The following is an 18,878-nucleotide window of genomic DNA, read 5'->3' on the forward strand; positions in this document are numbered from 1 at the left end:
TTTTGCATTCCAGTCCCTCATGATTATCAGCACATCTTGTTTAGGGGTGTGATCAATTTCTTCCTGTATTTCTGCGTAAAATCTTTCCAATTCCTCTTCTTCTGCGTTTGCCGTTGGAGCATAGACTTGGATGATGGTTATGTTAATAGGTTTCCTGTTAAATCTCATTGATATCACTCGCTCAGACCTTGCGTGGTAGCTCCTAAATGCTTTTGCTACATCACGTCTCACTATTAAAACAACCCCATTTCTTCTTAATTTCTCATTTCCTACATAAAATATTTTGTAGTTGCCTGATTGAAAATGTCCCATTCCCGTCCATTTTAGTTCACTCACGCCAAGTATTGTAATGTTGACATGCCAAGTATTATAATGTTGACAGCAGTGGTAGAAGAGGTTAAATCCCCCCTCTCTACCTGCTGCAATCCCAATCACTGCTATTTGTACGTAATGGGACAACCAGTTTGGCATGGATTTTCAGATACTGAAAATGTAAGGCTGGTGGCTTTATAAAATGATATACTCTTTATATTTAACAGATGACACTGTAGAATTATCAGCATGATTGTATCAGTGTAACCCAATGGCCAACCATACAGAACTCAAGAACATGCAAATGTGCCATGCATTCAGTTCAGAATTTTATACTCATAGCCAGACAGTCCCTAAAGGTGCTAATACTGTTCCTTTTTTCCATTGCATGCAAGTGTCAATCTATTCCAGTTGGCATTGGGGAGTGAGCTGAAAGGAGAGGGGGAGAGAGAGAAGGCTAAATTGTTTTGTTTTGATATGTTTTTATACTTTTTTTAACAGATTTTTCATTTTATTTTTGTTTAATGATACCGTTCGTTGTTTTTAATATTGTACACCGCTTAGAGGTTTTTTTTAACTATTAAGCAGCTTATAAATGTTTTGAATAAATAACTTTAATCTGGCCAATTTTTATCAACAGGATTTTAACTTTAGTTTGATGTGTGCATTTATTGTCACTTTCTACATATGTTGTATCAGATGTTATAAGCTGCTCTGAGGGTTCAGTAGAAGGCTGAGAATCTCAAAATAAAGAAATTGTCCAGGGTGAGAAAATTTCAGGGGCATGAGGCAAACCATTCTTGCTTCAAAAGGTGAATGTAGGGGTGGGGTTGGGGAACATTTGCATTGGAGAACTGGTAAACTGGAAGGATATTTTACCCTTTTCTACCAGCTGATTGTCCCCTATAAATGCTGCTCAGACCACTTTTAAACCACTGGAAGATTACGAGCTGGGGGATAATTTCCAGTGGAAAATCAGTGACAGCAACAAGGGTCAGTTTCCATTGCTTGCTACTGACTCTCTTCTGCAAACACTTTCTCAGTAAGCAACGGGTGATGTCCTAGAGTAATGTGGAGTTCCTGTCTCAGCTATGTAAAACACCTGGGTGAGTCAGAGCACCACCGCCTGTACGTTTGTACGAGGAGCACAGAGGGAGCTTGTGATATCCCCACTAGCCCTAGAAGATGTGACCAAGAGCCTTCTGACCTCCACCAACCCATCCAGTTTATACACTCAGATGCAAAAAGTATAAAGAAGTATAAAACATATAGTCAATTCTTGATCATGTAATGTTCTGTTAATGTTATGATGCCCAGCATACATGATACAGGTGAGGGCAAAATGTTTAATTCAGCTAGAACAACACACACACACCCCTGAAGCCAGACCTTGAAGAGAGAGGTCAAGCGATTAAGCTGTTCATTTCATACCCAAGCAGTGTTTAACTTGCTTTTACTAGTGGGTGATCTTTATCAAATTACATGATTACCAAGTTCCTTTTGTCCTTCTCATGTGTCATGCCTTATGCCAGGTCAGAATATTTATCCAACCAACCTAGCATTGTCTGGTCCAAGAGGCAGTGGTTCCCAAGGGTCTCTGGTGCTGGAGAGTGAACCTCAGGCGTTTTGTGTGTATGGACCCTCTGCCACTGAACATCTGTATAAAAACTTCCCTGACCGGGGCTTGAACCTTGTGGAAGTGCCAAATCCTGAGCACTAGACCAAGAGAGCCAGGAATATAAACGGTTGTATTGACTTCAGTATCAGTAAACACAAACCCTTTGTTTCATTTCAAAACATGGGCTGCTCATGCTATATTTACTCGTTTCCTATATTTTGTTTTCTGGGCATCAGTGACCCACTTCATATGTTACTGGGTGTGGCGTGAGAGCAATCACAAGATGGCAGATAATATCTAAACAGACCTCAAGTCAGGCATACAATTGGATTTACTCTAGAAAGTGAAACTGTGGGTTAATAAAGCCAGGCTATATTTATTCACTGAAAGGCTGCTAAACTGACTTCTTCTTCCCACACTGTACCTACTCAAAGTGGCCACAATTTGATCAAAGACAAGCCATCAGCACCAAGCTCTAGAGGGAGGCCAACCAGCAGGTTAATGTAGGAGAAACATGAAAAAGCAGAGCTTGCCACAAATGAGATTGAAGAGAACATCCGCACTGCCTTTCTTGTACTTGGCCTTAAGAGTGCTGCATAGCTTTCTTTCTGTTGTTCCTGGAACCACTCAGGCATATAATGAATGGAGTCCCAGTGACTGGAAACATTTGTCTTAAGCTGATGTTTCCATAACCTGCTTTCCTATTTGAACTTCGTAATGGATTTTTCAAGTGTTGACAGACTAGTTACAGTGTCTCTGCGCTTCCTGGACTACTGTCCTCCCCTTTCCAGCAATCCACTTGACTGCCTCTGGATTAGGGATGGAAAGATCGGTTAATTTTGGTTCTCTCAGTTTCTCATTTTTAAAATCTTAAATTCAGTTCTCCACATTTCTGCAGCAATTTGAATTTTTTTAAAAAAATCCTCACAAAAATTCCTCAGCATTTTAGCGTGAATTTCTCCTAATAAACACATTTTTTGTAGGGAACTATGTTTTGCAAGCCGTTTTGCAAACAAATGTTTTGCAAGCCATTTCTTCTCATAGGATGCATTTTTGTATGTCATTTTCACTCATACATTCATTTTTATGCACGCTTTCTTCTAACAGAGTACATTCATTTTGTAAACATTGGTTGGCAAACTGCATCGCAAAATTTGAATGTGTGCATTTCAAAGGATGGCTGTGTTTCAGTTCTCATATTGTTTCAGAAAGTGCAAGTTCGATAGATTTGGCTTGAAATGAGTACTGAACGGAAATTCTCACCCATCCCTACTCTGGGTATTGTGTAGGATTTTGTTAAATAATATGTAGGTGTACTCAGTCCTCAATGCGGGCTCCAGTACCGAGCATGCAATGTGATGTTTGAGGCAGGCACGCCATATTTATGATACAACTGATTCCTGCAACCCTTCCTTCCATATCGTTAAATAATAACAGGAAGCTAGGACATCACACATTTGTATGAAGGCTCATATGTCTGCTTCACACATAAGTTTATTATATTTGATTATTTATTTCTATCCCATCTTTCCTCCAAGGAGCTCAAGGCGGCATAACTGGTTCTGCCTCCTTTTCCATTTTATCCTCACAACAACCCTGTGAGATAAGTTCGGCTGAGACACAGTGATTGGCCCAAGGTGAGCTTCATGGCTGAGTGGGGACTTCAACCCTGATCTCCTAGGTCATAGTCCAACGCTCTAACTGCTTTGCCATACCAGCTGTGCAATGAGGCAGACCTGCTAGATTTCCCTGTTTTCTGACTTAGCAGTCCCCTGACATGTGTATGTGTGTGTGTGTGTGTGACAGACAGACAGACAGAGATCAGGGCCTGCTCCAACTGGGCTCACACACACACCCATGTCATTCCCCAGGGCCATCTATCTCCAACCACCCTGTGGGAAGGTTTCCAGAACAGAAAGGGGGGGGAAGGCAACAAGACTGCAGGGTCTATTCCAGCTGGCCTATACCTTTCCCAACACCACTACCAACTGCCCTATGGAAAGGATCCTGATGAACTGTTATGTTTTAATATTGGTGGTGTGATTTTATTAATGTATTTTCGTTACTTGTACGTTGCTTTGGAAGGATTTGTATTCTGAAACATCGGATATAAATAACTATAATACCTAGACAGATAAATACATTTCTGCATTTTTGAAATGACTCATGGATTCCACAGTAGCAGCAGATTTGAACCCGTATCTCCTGTACCAGGTCAAATCCTATGCACTAGGCTGTGCTGGCTCTTATGTTGTCATTAACATAAAGTGGGTATATTAACTGCAGACAGGAGGAAGCCCCAATGAATTCAATAGGACTGAGTCCACATAGTTAGGATTGCACTGTAATTGACCATTCTGTCATTCCATTTAAATAAATATCTCTTTTAATAGTTTATTATGGTATTAAATAACAGTCAATATTTATTTGATAGCATAGTTTGCTATTTGAATGAAATTCCTCTCACTTCAAAATAGTTTTTTTCAGTGCTAAAAGGCACTCAGGAGGACTAACCCTTGCCTCTTCCTCCTCTTGCACCCTCTGTGTGTCAGCTTGGAAACATTGAAACCATACGTGACCTTATAGCTAATAAAATACAGTGCCGAAATCTCACTGCTAAACAAAATGTAATTGCAGATATGCTCATTAACTTGTATATTATTACTATCAAATCTTTCTTTCTTTTTTAAGCACACCTTGGTATTGTGACTGGGTGTAAGCACTGGACCAAGCTATTTTATGAACTTATTGTATGTGGAAAGAATGTATTTGTGCAATGTTTTTCTAGTGATAATATGGAAAGAAAACAACGTACATAAAGAGACAGCATTAATTGTTAGGCTTCCAGACAAGCACCATTGACAGCGTCCAGACCTGTTATCTCTGAATCAGAATTGTACTGAAGCTTATCCTGTAGGTTCATGGTATTTTACTATATTAAAAATAACAATATAACTATGTGGCTAAAAATAGCCACATGTGCCTTCCTTGTTACCAGCCACTTGGCCAATCGCAAATGTCTTCAGTACATGAGTAATCTTCATTCCAGGGCCAGGGAGCAGCTACCAAAAATGCCCTTGCATAGGCTGCCATTCATATCTGACAACTGAAAGATGCAATCAGGAGGCAGCTGTTGAGTGAGCACAGAAATTACAAAGACAGAGAGGTTCTGTGGATCAATGTGCTGGAGCAATTGCTGGAAAATTTAATGCTTGGTCCTATGAGGTGATGCATAAGCAGTTTATCAGATTGGACAATAGAGTCCCAGTGCCAGCGTACACTGCTGAGCAGATATAGAGCCCCAGTCACACAGCTGGGCATGTAGTCATACCGTATACATGGTTGTTTCCTGCCTGCCCAGGACTATATGCAGAACCAAGTATCACGTGTATTGCATCCCCAAATGTATAAATTACACTGATGGAGTGTTTCAACATTTTTAACTCTGTAAACTAGGTCATAGATTCAGTACTTGCTATAATGACAATGTTGGACAGAATATCACAGCAATCGCAGGAACTGAGGCTGACAGTACCCGCAATGGTTTGGTTCATCGTATATGATGTTTGCTCATGGCCCTGTGGAACTGGCCTGGAGGAACGTAACATCTGATCTGAACCATCCCTGCTTATAGCTGCAACTTCCCAGCATGATTGCACAGTACATTTTTGGCTGCCAACTCTCACAAATCGCTACCAGGAAGCAGCAGTTTAACCAAGGCACATGAGGGCAGGCATTCCTTCCTCCCCACTGGCTGTATCCCTGGCTGCTAGCGACGTTCCATGTAGAGGAAGTGACAGCAAACATCCGAACCAACCCTCAGTCACCACAGGCAACTCTTTCCACTTGACCACCATTTTCTCAATAACTTGACGCATTATTTTAAGAAAAAAGGGGGGGGGGAGGAGATCTGCTCTAGGGAATCCAGAGCCAATTTCAGCTCACTTGAAAGTATCCAAGACATGAGAATATCACCATATCCAACTGTCCAGAAAGAGTAAAGCCAAATCAAAAACAATTCACTAACAGGCAAAAAAAACTTAAGAGCATTACCAAATTCTTCCAAGCTACAGAGGAAGTGGATTGGACTGTGAAAGACCAGCCCAAATTGTGTTTGCATTTTGACAAATTTGTAGGGCAGTCCAGTATCTCAGAGAGGAGGTCAGGTCTCCTGCTTCCCTGGTGCATTCACTATAGCTGCCTAATTTTCCCTGCTTTTGAAAGTTTGATAGAAATATCTGTTGGCTATAGGTACATTCTTAAACTGCAAGGTTTTTTGCCTATTAGTGAATTTCTCTGCTTCTTAATCCAGGAGGTAAGAAATGGGATCCTGTGCAAGTTTACTGAGAATGGATTGAACATTTGCATGCTTATTGAGTTCAGTGGCATTTACTCCCCTGCAATCATGTTTAGGATGGCTGAAACTGACCACAAGGGAGGGGAGGAGGGAGGAGGGGGAGAAGGAGGGCAGGTTTGATCATTTGCATGTTTATTGAGTTCAGTGGGATTTACTCCCATGCAATCATGCTTAGGATAGGCAAAACTGACCATGGGGAGGGAGGCCTGGAGTGGGCAGGGGAGGAAGAAGGAAGAGGAGAAGAGAGGAAGAAGAGAAGAGGAAGGGAGAGGAGAGGGGAAGGAGAGGAAAGGCAGGTCTTTTGCATGCTTATTGAGTTTAATGGGATTTACTCCTGTGCAATCATGGCTAGTATAGGCAAAACTGAGGAGGAGGGGATGGGGAGAGTAGATAGAAGGAAGAAGGGGGGAGAGGGGAGTAGAAGGAGTGGGAGCAGCGGATTAGAAGGGGAAGGGGAAGGAGGGAAGGGGAGGGGAGGGGTAAAGGAAGGAGAGGGAAGGGGCAAAAGGGAGGTGGTGCAATCATGCTTGAAAATGAGGACTGCCTTGAAGTCGATTCTGACTTATGGCGACCCTATGAATAGGCTTTTCATGGTAAGTGGTATTCAAAGGTGGTTTACAATTGCCTTCCTCTGAGGCTGAGAGGCAATGAGTGGCCGAAGGTTACCCAGTGAGCTTCATGGCTCTGTGGGGATTTGAACCCTGTTCTCCCAGATTGTAGTCCTAGGATAGGTAAAACTGATGATGGGGGAGGGGGAGGGGAGGAGGAGGGGGAAGGAGGAGATTGGAATGGAATGGGGAGGGGAGGGGTGAAGGAAGGGAAAGGGAAGGGGCAAGAGGGAGGAGACAGGAAAGAGAGGAGGGCAGGTTTGATCATTAGCATGCTTTTTGAGCTCAGTGGGATTTACTCCTGTGAAATCATGCTTGGCATAGGTGAAACTGACCTGGGGAGGGGAGGGGGGAAGAGATTGGATGAGTGGGCAGTGGGCAGAGGGGAAGCCCCTTTCCTTTCCAAAAGGAAAATATTGTGAACAGTGTCATTCTTTTTCAGGGTTTCCCCTACCTTTTTATTCTACAGCAGGCACATGTAGCCTCCCACCCAAATTTAAACCAAAGCTGTCCCTGGCCACACCCACACCAGACCTATATTTCACATTAGCCAATTATGGCTTCTCCCAAAGAATCCTGGGAAGTGTAGTTAGTGAAAGGTGCAGTTAGTGAAAGGTGCTGAGAGTTGCTAGGAGATCTCTGCTCCCTCACAGACCTTCAATCAGAGCAACTGACTGTTCAACCACTCTGGCCACTGGAGCTCTGTCAGGGGAATAGGAGTCTCCTGTCAGCACCCTACATAAACTACACTTCCCAGGATTCTTTGGGGGAAGCCATTACTGTCTCATGTGAAATCAAAGTCTGGTGTGGGTGTGGCCCCGATTAGACAAGTCCAGCAGCTGTGAGTCTGGCTTTTAGAACACTGACAGTTGGTTCTTATTGAGCATGGCCAACATTATCATTGAGTTCAAATCAACATTTCTTAAATTAATTAAAAATCAGCCAGGCATCTTTTTTAACTTATATACTGCAGAAGATGAAGGTCAAGGTATAGGGCAAGGTCAGTAAGAGGATTACTGTGAACATGGCTGATTTGTAATTAATTTGAAGATGGTTTGGAAACTGCAGCTTGTGCAAAATGCAGCAGCCAGATTGGTAACAGGGACCAGACAGTCCGAACATATAAAACCGATTCTGGCCCGCTTGCACTGGCTGCCTTTATGTTTCCGAGCTCAATTCAAGGTGCTAGTTTTGACCTATAAAGCCTTACATGGATTGGGACCACAATACCTGTTGGAACACCTCTCCCGATACAAACCCACCTGTACACTACGTTCAAGATTAAAGGCCCTCCTCTGGGTGCCTACTCCGAGGGAAGCTGGAAGTCTGGCAACAAGGGAGAGGGCCTTCTCAGTGGTGGCCCCCAAATTATGGAATGATCTTTCTGACGAGGTCCGCCTGGCGCCAACACTGTTATCTTTTCGGCTCCCAGGCATTTTAGCATGTGTTTTATATTGTTTTAAATTTTTAAATTGTGTTTTAAATTGTTTTTTAAAAGAGGTATCTTAAATTGTATTTGTTTTTAGTTACTGTAAACTGCCCAGAGCGCTTCGGCTATGGGGCGGTATACAAGTATAATAAATAAATAAATAATTTCAACATATTATGAGAACTCTGACAGAAAAAAAGCCCAAAAGGGGTCTGGTTTTTTCTCTCTCTCTTTTTACACTTTGAACTCTTGATTCTCTCTGATTGTTTTGTGTATCACCATGAAAATTTAGTGGATTGTTAAGCAAGCGTTTCTGAGTTCAGGACTATAAGTTTTGTAAGGTTCTGTTTTGAAATGAGCTTATGGGAAGCATCAGAATGGCATGGGGGTATTTTCATTTTAACATTGCGGAATGAGAAAAATCCATGCTGACTATAGTATACAGCCGCTCTCGTGGGTGTATAATAACTTGACACTTGTGAAAGGAGTTTACCTATTTCTCAAGAAAATGTCTGATTTTATAGAACATATTTTCATTAAAAAAAAACAAGAAAAGGAAAGCGGGGGAAAGCATGCCATAGCTAATAACTTTTGAAAAACTGTAGGGACTGGCACTTTTATGCACTTGGCAAGTTGAAAAGCCAGCTTTTATTTAGTCCACTTTAAGTGTTGGAGGGTCTGTGAGTCCCAACTGTTTCACAACAGAAAAGGAAAACAACTTGAGCCCAGCCAAGACCACATTGGGGACTGCCAGCCTCGTTATGTGCCAAACATAAAAGCAACAAGTCCAGATGCTTTGATCCTCACATTTTTGGATTTAGTCCAGATTTTGGAGAAGAAAAAACAGCCATGCAAACCCTCACCCGCTCCTTATGTTAGGACAACATACATTATAACTGGAAATCAATCAATAGTGCTGCGACCTTCAAATGCAGTAAACGTTTGGAGTTGCTTTCTGAGCATGTAATCTAAATTGGGAATTGGAAGTTGGACAGTATCCTAATGCAAAAGAAAAACAGTGTATAGAGCTTCCATTTTTACATAAATCTGAACTTTCAAGGAAGAAACAGATGATACTTTATTTTACTTTATTAAAAAAAGAACTGTAATAGGCCTATGGATCATATTCCAGTGAGAAGGATGGAGAAATCAATTGAGCAATCCTAAACTACACTCTTATATTACATTATATTGCACTTGTGGCAGTGAAGCCTTGCCATTAATAGTGCCATGTGATCAGGGAGGGGAGGGAGAACTGAAGGAGAAGGAGGAGGAAGCGAGGAAGCAAAACAACACCTACACATTAAAGAAGACGCAGAAGTGAGAAAGACAGATGGAGGATGGTAGAAAAAGCGTGCCTTGGAGACTGCACATGGGAGAAATGGGTGGCAGAAAGAGGCAAAGAGTAAGGTTGTAATCTTGGGATGGTAATGGGAACTGAGGTAGGAAGGAGAGGGAAAGATTGGTTGAGATTGTGCGGAAGATAAAAAAGAAGGTGACACAGGCAGCCTGGAGAAAGGGTTACCTTACATGGTCTGTGGATTGGGGGCAGGGGAGGTATGTTGTGTGTGTTGCTATTTTTCTGCCAGAATGAAGGCTGCAGACCCCTAGAAACACTAGATTAGAGATGAAATAGGTGGCGACGGGTTTTGAATTTCATCTCCTACTTTTGGCTGGAAAATGGCCAGTTTTAACACTTAGTGTTTGAGTTAGTGCCCCGACCAAAGGCTATGTGCCATGATACACTGCTGTTAGTCCATTCTAGTGGTATCAGTAGTGGGCAAGGATGTTATTTTGTTATCTTGGCTTAATTTCTTTCTGCGGGCATATTGACAACATGTATCCAGTATATATATTTTTGATGGAGTGATTCAGGTGGGAGCAAGTATATGTACATGTATACCAAGGTGTTAGCAACAGCCTATTATGGGGGAACCATAATTTAATGGTAGAGGTCCCCAGTTCAACACCTGGCATCTTTAGATTTGTTTTTGTTTTTTTTAAAGAATCAAATAGAACTTGTTGGGAAACACCTCTGCCTGAACAACACTGGGCCAGATGAAAACATAATCTGACCTGATATAGAAGAAGTCAAGCAACAAAGAATACCCATCTTCTTTATGCTCTGTCGATATGTTTCTAGGAGCATCTAGCTGGCTGTTGTTGAAAGAAATTTGGGTTGGTGGCCCAGCTACACCCCTATCCGGACAGGGATAACCTGGCTTCAGTTGTCCATGCTCTGGTAACCTCCAAGTTAGATTACTGCAATGTGTTCTACGTGGGGCTGCCTTTGAAGACGGTTTGGAAACTGCAGCTTGTGCAAAATGCAGCGGCCAGATTGGTAACAGGGACCAGATGGTTCAAACATATAAAACCAATTCTGGCCTGCTTGCATTGGCTGCCTGTATGTTTCCGAGCTCGATTCAAGGTGCTGGTTTTAACCTATAAAGCCTTACACAGCTTGGGACCACAATACCTGATGGAATGTCTCTCTCGATACGAACCCACCCGTACACTATGCTCAACATCCAAGGCCCTCCTCCGGGTGCCTACTCTGTAGGAAGCTGAGAGTCTGGCAACAAGGGAGAAGGCCTTCTCAATGGTGGCCCCCAAATTATGGAATGATCTCCCTGACGAGGTGCACCTGGCGCCAACACTGTTATCTTTTCGGTGTCAGATCAAGACTTTCCTTTTCTCCCAGGCATTTTAGCATGTGTTTTTAAATTGCTTTTTAAAAATATGTTTTTTAATTTGTATATTTGTTTTTAATGTTTTTAATTGTTGTAAACCACCCAGAGAGCTTCGGCTATGGGGCAGTATACAAATGCAATAAATAAAAATAATGGACCACATGATCATAAACTGAGGGAACCAGGCAGTCTGCATTTGGTTGCAATCTAGGCAGTTCTTCCCATTCTTCCCATTCCCAGAATCTTCCCATTCCCAGTATGACTCAGCAGTATACAGGCAGGAAACAGCCCACAGAAATTCAGGTACCTTTTCCCCATGGGATATCCCAGCACAATCTGCAGTAGTTTTGATCTGGCATCTGTCGGTTGTGTGGACTACTGATAGGAATGGACAAATCTGTCAATTTCACTTTCCTTTCCAATCTTCACCCTATTTTTGAATCAGTTTGCAATTAAAAAAAAAGACCACAAAAATTCATACTCATTTTCATGCACATTTCTCCTAATGTACATACTGTTGTGTGAATATTTTCATATTATCATTATTGTTATTGTTTAATAATGATAAATAATAATAATAATGATAATGATAAATATCCCACTCTTCCTCCCAGAGCCCAGAATGGACAACAAAAGCACTAAAAACACTCTGAAACATCTTAAAAACAGACTTTAAAATATATTAAAACAAAACATCCTTTAAAACTTAAAAACAAAAGCTTTAAAAACATCTTAAAAAGCAATTCCAACACAGACACAGACTGGGATAAGGTCTCTACTTAAAAGGCTTGTTGAAAGAGGAAGGTCTTCAATTGGTGCTGAAAAGATAACAGAGATGTTGCCTGTCTAATATTTAAGGGGAAGGAACTCCAGAGGGTAGGTGCCACAACACTAAAGGTTTGCTTCCTATGTTATGCAGAACAGACCTTCTGATAAGCTGATATCTGCAAGAGGCCCTCACCTGTAGAGTGCATGTTATTTTCACTAATATGCACATTTTTGTGGGCATTGTTGCTTAATATATGATTTTTTATGTTTTCCTGAGTTGGAGAACCATCCCCAAACTCAGAGAAATACAAATTTTGATGGACAGCTGCACACTGGTTCATGTATTGGCATGGGAAGCATAAATTAAGTAGGTTCATATTAAAATGCAAACTGAACAAATTTCCATCCCGACTAGTGGGGAAGGATCCATATCGGGGAAACGCATTCTGCATGTCTCCACTATGGAAGCTGGAAATGTGAAAATGATGTACCCAGTCTCCTGAATTAGAACACTATTGGTATGACGTAAATTCAATTTCCTGAAGAAGATCCCATGGGAATGATCATCCATTTGACAATCTACTTTTAGGACAAGGATTATCCACAGATACAAGTCATCTATCTGGACTAAGGACAAACTAGATAGTGGTGTGACATCATTGCAATGGGTATTTCTCTGCCCATGACACCCAGCATAACATATCACTTCATGTACTGTTTATATCAAGCACTGCAAAACAGCGAGTAAAGAAGCATAAAGAGACTGGAAGTTCTGTGTGTCTGAAAGTCCAGGTATGATTAGTTTTGTTTTATTTATTAAGTTTTATTGATTGTGTTTGACTGCTTTAATCTGTTTTATTGTACATCCTCTAGAGCAAAGGCAGAGAACCTGTGGCCCTCCAAATGTTGTTGGAGCCCCACTCCCATCAGCCTCAGCCAGATTGATCAATGGTCAGGGATGATGGGAGTTGTAGTCCAGCAACATCTGGAGGCCACAGGTTCCCCACCAGCCTAGAGGCTTCTGCATGAGGCTACTAACAAATTTATTGAATGAATGGAGATAGTTTCCATACCCATAAAAAGCTCTCCAAGAGTTATATTATGAGCATACATGTTAATTGGATATAGAGGATGAACAAGTATTTGACTTGATTTTAAAATGGAAGGATATTATTATGTGCTGTGCTCTCCTTTTATCCAGACTTCCTTAAGCTGTGGCAGACTTGGTCACTAACAGCAGATGCTAATTACTACATAATCAGTGCAACAGATCACCACAGTTACTCCAGTTATTAGCTCACACTACTATATGACTGCACCTGGCTCCTGCTTCTCCAGGAACAGAAGCAATCGGCTCGCTAGCTAAACTGCAAAAGCATCCCTGACCCCACACCCACCTGGATCTCTAGGAGCAAGGACTGGTCTAAGAGTACTCCTAAACTGTAAACGCCCATGGAAAACAGACTGCATCCAATACCATCTTAGGCTCAGTGGTGCTTCTTACCAAGAGCACTTTTTTCTTGTTTTGATTATGGTTTAGCTTCTTGGCCAACATTCAGTGGTCTTCCGTGAGTCCCTTCCTCTGACATTACACATTACACTGCTCTTCAGAGGAGACTTACAAGAACTGTTTTGTGGGAGTACATCTTACGGATTACATCTGCTAATTTAAATAATATGTACACCAGTTCCTGGAGACTGTTGTTTAATCCTCAGGTTATGTGTGAGAACTTCAGATCCTCAGCATATTGCAACTTTACCTAGAACAGGCAAGGACACAGAACATATACTAGGCAGAGGTCTTTCACATCACCTGCTACCAGATTCTTTAACTATGCATGTCAAGCATCCTTCACCATTGAACTGTGGTCCTTCCTCAGTAGTAAACCTTGTTCTCGTTGGACTGAATAGATGTAACTCTTCCCCAGACTTCCAGCAGACCTGCACTTAATCTCAGCTGGTTGTAGTAAGCTGATGTCTGCTTGTTATATGTAGAAAGCTCTCACACAGATTTTATATAGACATTAATAATATTGAGGGTCGCCACTTGGCATCTTTATTCAGGCAAATGGCAACTTGTGCCTTTAACAGCGTCATAAGAGGCATGAAAGCAATAACTAGAATTTATCCCATCACTGTTAATCACTGCTAATCCCATCACTAGAAAACACTTCACCTGTTGAATTTCACAATTTCACAAACCAAGCTATATACCAACAGGCATGAGTAAGTGTTGGTTCACAACTTTAAACCCCTTCCCAGCAGAGAATACAAATGACAGGACAAACTTTGGAAAGCAATCTAAATGTTCCTCTGCAGCCTGGCCTAGGTCATGTAATTGGGCAATGTCAGCAACTCCTCCCTCTGAGGGAATAGCCAAATTCCTTCTCATTGTAAATTTGTTAACAGCCAGAAACATCAGAGCCGGGGATGTCCCTGGTTTTGTACAACCAGCCCCAGGTTCTTGTCTCACAATTTCTCCTTTCACCTTTGTGCAATTTCATTTATTTATTTATTTATTATATTTACATTTGAGTACAACCTCCTTATTTACATCCTTAAAAAGATCAAAACTGGACTGAGGGCTCACATGAGATTCCTAGTGTCACAAAGCAATTAAAAGAATTCCACATCAAGATTTTTGGTGGGGGGTTTTGAACCTGTAAAACAAAACAATTTCATTGCATTTTTACTAACTACCAATCTAGACAAAGACTTGCTAGATGTCTGAAATCCTAAGGATGGCTTTTACATTTTAATGGCTACAAATAGTTGTTGGCACAAAATGAATTGTGCTCGCACCAACATTCTTTTGCAACGGGTCTGATAAAGTTACAAAATCCTATCACACAAACTGTATTGATCTTGCAGATGACAGCTCTATAGTTAGATTAGATGGGTGTCTTTTATGAGCTATTTAGAGCCACACAAAATATTTACTTAGTTCATTGAGCTCTGAACTGGTTTACATTTATTGTGACAAGAACAAAGTCAGGCAGAAGTTTCAAAGGAAACATATACAAATCTGTTTGCTTTTATAAATCTGTGAGTTTACATCTTCATTCATTCTGACAGGAAGGGTCAATTCATACTTCCATGTAACATCACTGGATTTCTCACTATGGAATGGCTTGCAGCCGAATGTGAGAATTAATTCCAGTGGGGGGAAAATGATTTTCTGAGGAGAGGTGAATAAACGTTCTAATCTGATGTGGTCATTATGGGAAGGTTTCAAAGGCCTATCTGAACAGACTTGGTTCTACTTTATATATGTTATATTCATCTGTAATATTTGATCTGTAGTGACCCAGTCAAACATGCATGTCACAACTTCACATAGCTCATGCAAGCAAGGAACTTACACAGATAAATCAGTATCTCAAGACCACTCATCACTATTCCCTTTTTTTTTTAGGCTGCGTAAACTTGTTTAGGCAAAAATTCAAGAATGAAAAATCATCTTTATACAATATTAATAAACTGTGTCCTTATTCACAATGGCTTTTAAAAATATTATTAAATGAGTTAAGGAGTTTCATTCTTTTAAAGGAGTTTCTTAAACTGTACCATTAAACCCTTATATGACAATTTAACATGCAACATTTATGTTGATGTAAATGCTTCTATATATGTGACTACTTCTTTATAAAGGGGCCAAAGTATAGGCTATAGCAGAGAAAAGCTGTTACCTGTTTAAAGAAATTATAGAGCTCTCTCCTTTGTATGTTTATTGGGAAGTAAGTTCTACTGAATGGAGTGGGGCTAACTTCCAAGTATATGTGCTTAAGAGTGCATTATTAATTTACTTAATGGGTTTTATTTGATTAATTGATCAAGCAGTTAATTGTACATAGTTCTGAACAAGAAAAATGTTTTAAGAATAACATTTCTACATGGTACAGCAGGCCTAATAAGAGGCATTCCTTCCTGTGAGTGACAGAAATTTGTATTTGCATTTTTTTTAAAAAAAAAAGAATCTGCTGTCCAATTAATTGGGTGCATTTTAGTTCTTTTTTGAAGGTAAATCTAATCAATGATTAAACCATAAAACTCCCCAAATCCTCCACAATTCTACAATTGTCAGTTATTTTATTGGTCTTTTTCTATAGATAAGTGCTATGATTTTAAGGTGGCATAGAGAATTTATCTATTATTTTGCCCTGCACAGAGAAAAAGATAGACTGGCCTTCATATATTCTGTAGTACAAAAAAATAAATTACAAGTCTGTATTAGACTAATATAAACCAGGTGCGGGGCCCAGGGGTTGCCTTCCTGTAACAGATTTTTTTTCTGTCCACCAGAGCTCTCCAAAGAGGGAGAGAATAGATTTAGGATCTTGGACTGAGCCAGAGGGTGGAACTCCCAGTTAAACAAGAGTGTTTGTAATTGTGGGTTAAAAGCAGCAAGGGCCCAGGGAACAAGAAGGTGTTATACATGGTACCACCCTTGCTGGGGATTTTCAGGCTGTATCACTCGCACAAACCCTTTCCTGTGACAGGAGATTATGTGTTAAAGATGTTCATCTCAAAGCACTGGCAAAGGGAGACCCTGTGCTAGCAAAATAACAGGATCAGGCTAAAAATATATATCTGTTAGTGATTCATTTATTCCCTTTTCAGCTGTGCGGCTTTCCTGGCTCCTTGGCCTTCTAAAGGGAGAAGCTGTTGTTTATATTAAGGATGCTTCTTATGTTTAGAAAAAAGAAAAACATTTGTAAATGATGCTGAAGAACTGTAAGTATCTCCAACTATTTGACAGAAAGGCTCTTGGAGTGAGTGTTTGGTATGCATTGTTTATTTTAACTTGTTTTGTCCATCTTTTTTTTTTAAGCTTGATGGTGGTTTTGATCAACTCTTGCTGATGGAATTTGATGAATACATCTCCTTTTTTTTAAGATAAGTAGACTGTATAGTAGATGAGCCTAATTTGCGATTGATGTTGGGTATATTTTTAGCCTTTTAGCCTTATGTCTAATTGAGGATGACATGCAATCATGAGGTTTCATTTCAGAATGCCGTCTCTTTCCTCTCTCATATTAAGTGGTGGAGCAACTTTGGCGGCTGTCCACGTACCACTTACATTAGAGTACTTGGACATTATAGTTGAGCCCTATTGATTTAAGTAGTTTGTCAACTGTGTATCATCAGGAGTCTGGTGGATGTCTCCCTTTTTTTTTAAGGACATGTCCAGGCACAGGTTTTTTGCTGAGATTCTATTATCCTGATTCAATAACCCAGGCAGCATCTGATCCAGTAAGGCCTATGGCAGTGGTAAAGAACCATTACTCTGTAGAGGGCTGCAATTCCCTGGAAGTAAATTGTTGGGGTGCATGCGAATGGTGGACAGGGCTGAAGTCAAAAGCAAAGTGGGGTCATTGCACTTTGCTACTTGCAACAATGCTTTCACCCCAAAAATGTATTTTTGAATGATCACAAATGATCAGATGTACTAAATTCTGTGCTTTCTACAGATTATTATGGACAGAATTCCCAGTGTGGCGTAATGTATTGGACTATGACCTGGTAGGCCAGGATTCGAACCTCCACCCAGCCATAATACTCACTGGGTGACCTCGGGCCAGTCATGGCTTCTTAGCCTAACCTACCTCACAGAGTTGTTGTGAGGATCAAACGGGGAGAGGACGCCTCATGTATGCTACCTTGAGCTCCTTGGAAGAAAGGTGGGATATAACCCTTGGGCCAGTCACTGCTTCTTAGCCTAATCTACCTTCACAGGGTTGTTGTGAGTATAAAATTTGGGAGGGGGAGAACCATATATGTATATCACCTTGAGCTCCTTGGAGAAAAGATGGGATATAAATGAAATAAATAAATGTAATAAATAAATAAACCACCAGTACAAGTATAAACTACAATTTTAGTCCATTACAATTATGGCCACTCTTAATATTAGGGTGACTGTGTGTTCAATTTTATAGAGGAAAGTTCTACATTTGAAGAGAGTCTAACCGGAGTACAAGTCCATTTTAAGGATACACACAAAGGAGGCTGAGTAGGGCCTTTCAGTTGCCCATCAACAGTTAGCACCTGGACAGCAACATGACCAGGCACACAGGTCAGTCTTTCCCACTACACTGAGATGATCATGTACTACATTTCTATTTAAAGTACAGTAATTATTCCTAAACTGTCATCGATACACATACATTAGCACATGTAAATATGTGCCCTCTTTCGTCCTCTTTTAAGGGTGATTCATTTCCTCTTTTTTGACAATGCATGTGGCCACCCTGCTTAACATCTAACCCCAGCGCTCACAATTTCCCCACAATCTAGAGCATTCATTTCCATTTCTACTGTTTATTGAATTTCATTCATTTTTTTTTAACCAATAACAGTGTCTCGCACAACTATGTAAAACCCACAACATGGCATTCTGAACAGTAAAACAATCAATATCGACCAGAATCACATTAGATCACCAAGTACCTATCTAAATGAAACGTTTCTTACCTACTTTCTAAAAGGTGTTAATGTCAGACTTTAGAGAGTTCTACAAAATTAGACTCAAAATAACAAATGTTGATCCATTTTCCTACATCAATGAACAACTGTCCCAGGCAAAGCACCAGTCGCATTGAGGAGATAAGCCTGCATCTGGGCAGTACACTTCAGAAGGCAGGTAAGGGCTCCAGGCTAACTACCAAAAATATATTTTTTAAAATCCCTGCACATAGAAAGCTAGATAGAATGTTTCTAGATTAGGCTTACCTCTTGTTTTCTGTGGACAGAGAATGTTTTTGTAGAGAGGAGCATTCCATCTGTGAGCTGTAGGGTTGCCAGATTCAGGGCCTGAGACTGATCCTGTATCTTTAGAAGAAGAGAAAGTCAGCCAAGTGCAGGTGTTCTTGCAACTCTGTAATGGGAAAAATCACAAGGTGGAATTCTCCCTTCCCTCTGCGCAACTTTTAAAGATACAGAAGACCTCTTGGAGGCTGGGTCTGGCAACCAAGAGGTCTTCTGTATCTTTAAAAGTTGTGCAGGGGGAAGGGAGAATTTCACCTTGTGGTTTTCCCCATTACAGCGGTGCACGAAAACCTGCACTTGGCTGAATTTTCTCTTCTCTTAAAGATAC

The 18,878-nt window shown here is 40.8% G+C and overlaps 1 long non-coding RNA gene across 1 annotated transcript; it reads right to left on the reverse strand.

Moving 5' to 3' along the window:
- Positions 1 to 4,956: 4,956 nt before the first annotated feature.
- LOC133389489 (uncharacterized) lies at positions 4,957 to 18,603 on the reverse strand. Its single transcript, XR_009764120.1, has 3 exons — positions 18,515 to 18,603; positions 11,322 to 11,444; positions 4,957 to 5,060 (listed from the first exon to the last, which is right to left on the reverse strand). It is a non-coding gene; the product is annotated as an uncharacterized LOC133389489 (long non-coding RNA).
- Between the last annotated feature and the right edge of the window lie 275 nt (positions 18,604 to 18,878).

This window comes from Rhineura floridana, chromosome 7 (assembly GCF_030035675.1).
Source record: "Rhineura floridana isolate rRhiFlo1 chromosome 7, rRhiFlo1.hap2, whole genome shotgun sequence".
NCBI lineage: Eukaryota > Metazoa > Chordata > Lepidosauria > Squamata > Rhineuridae > Rhineura > Rhineura floridana.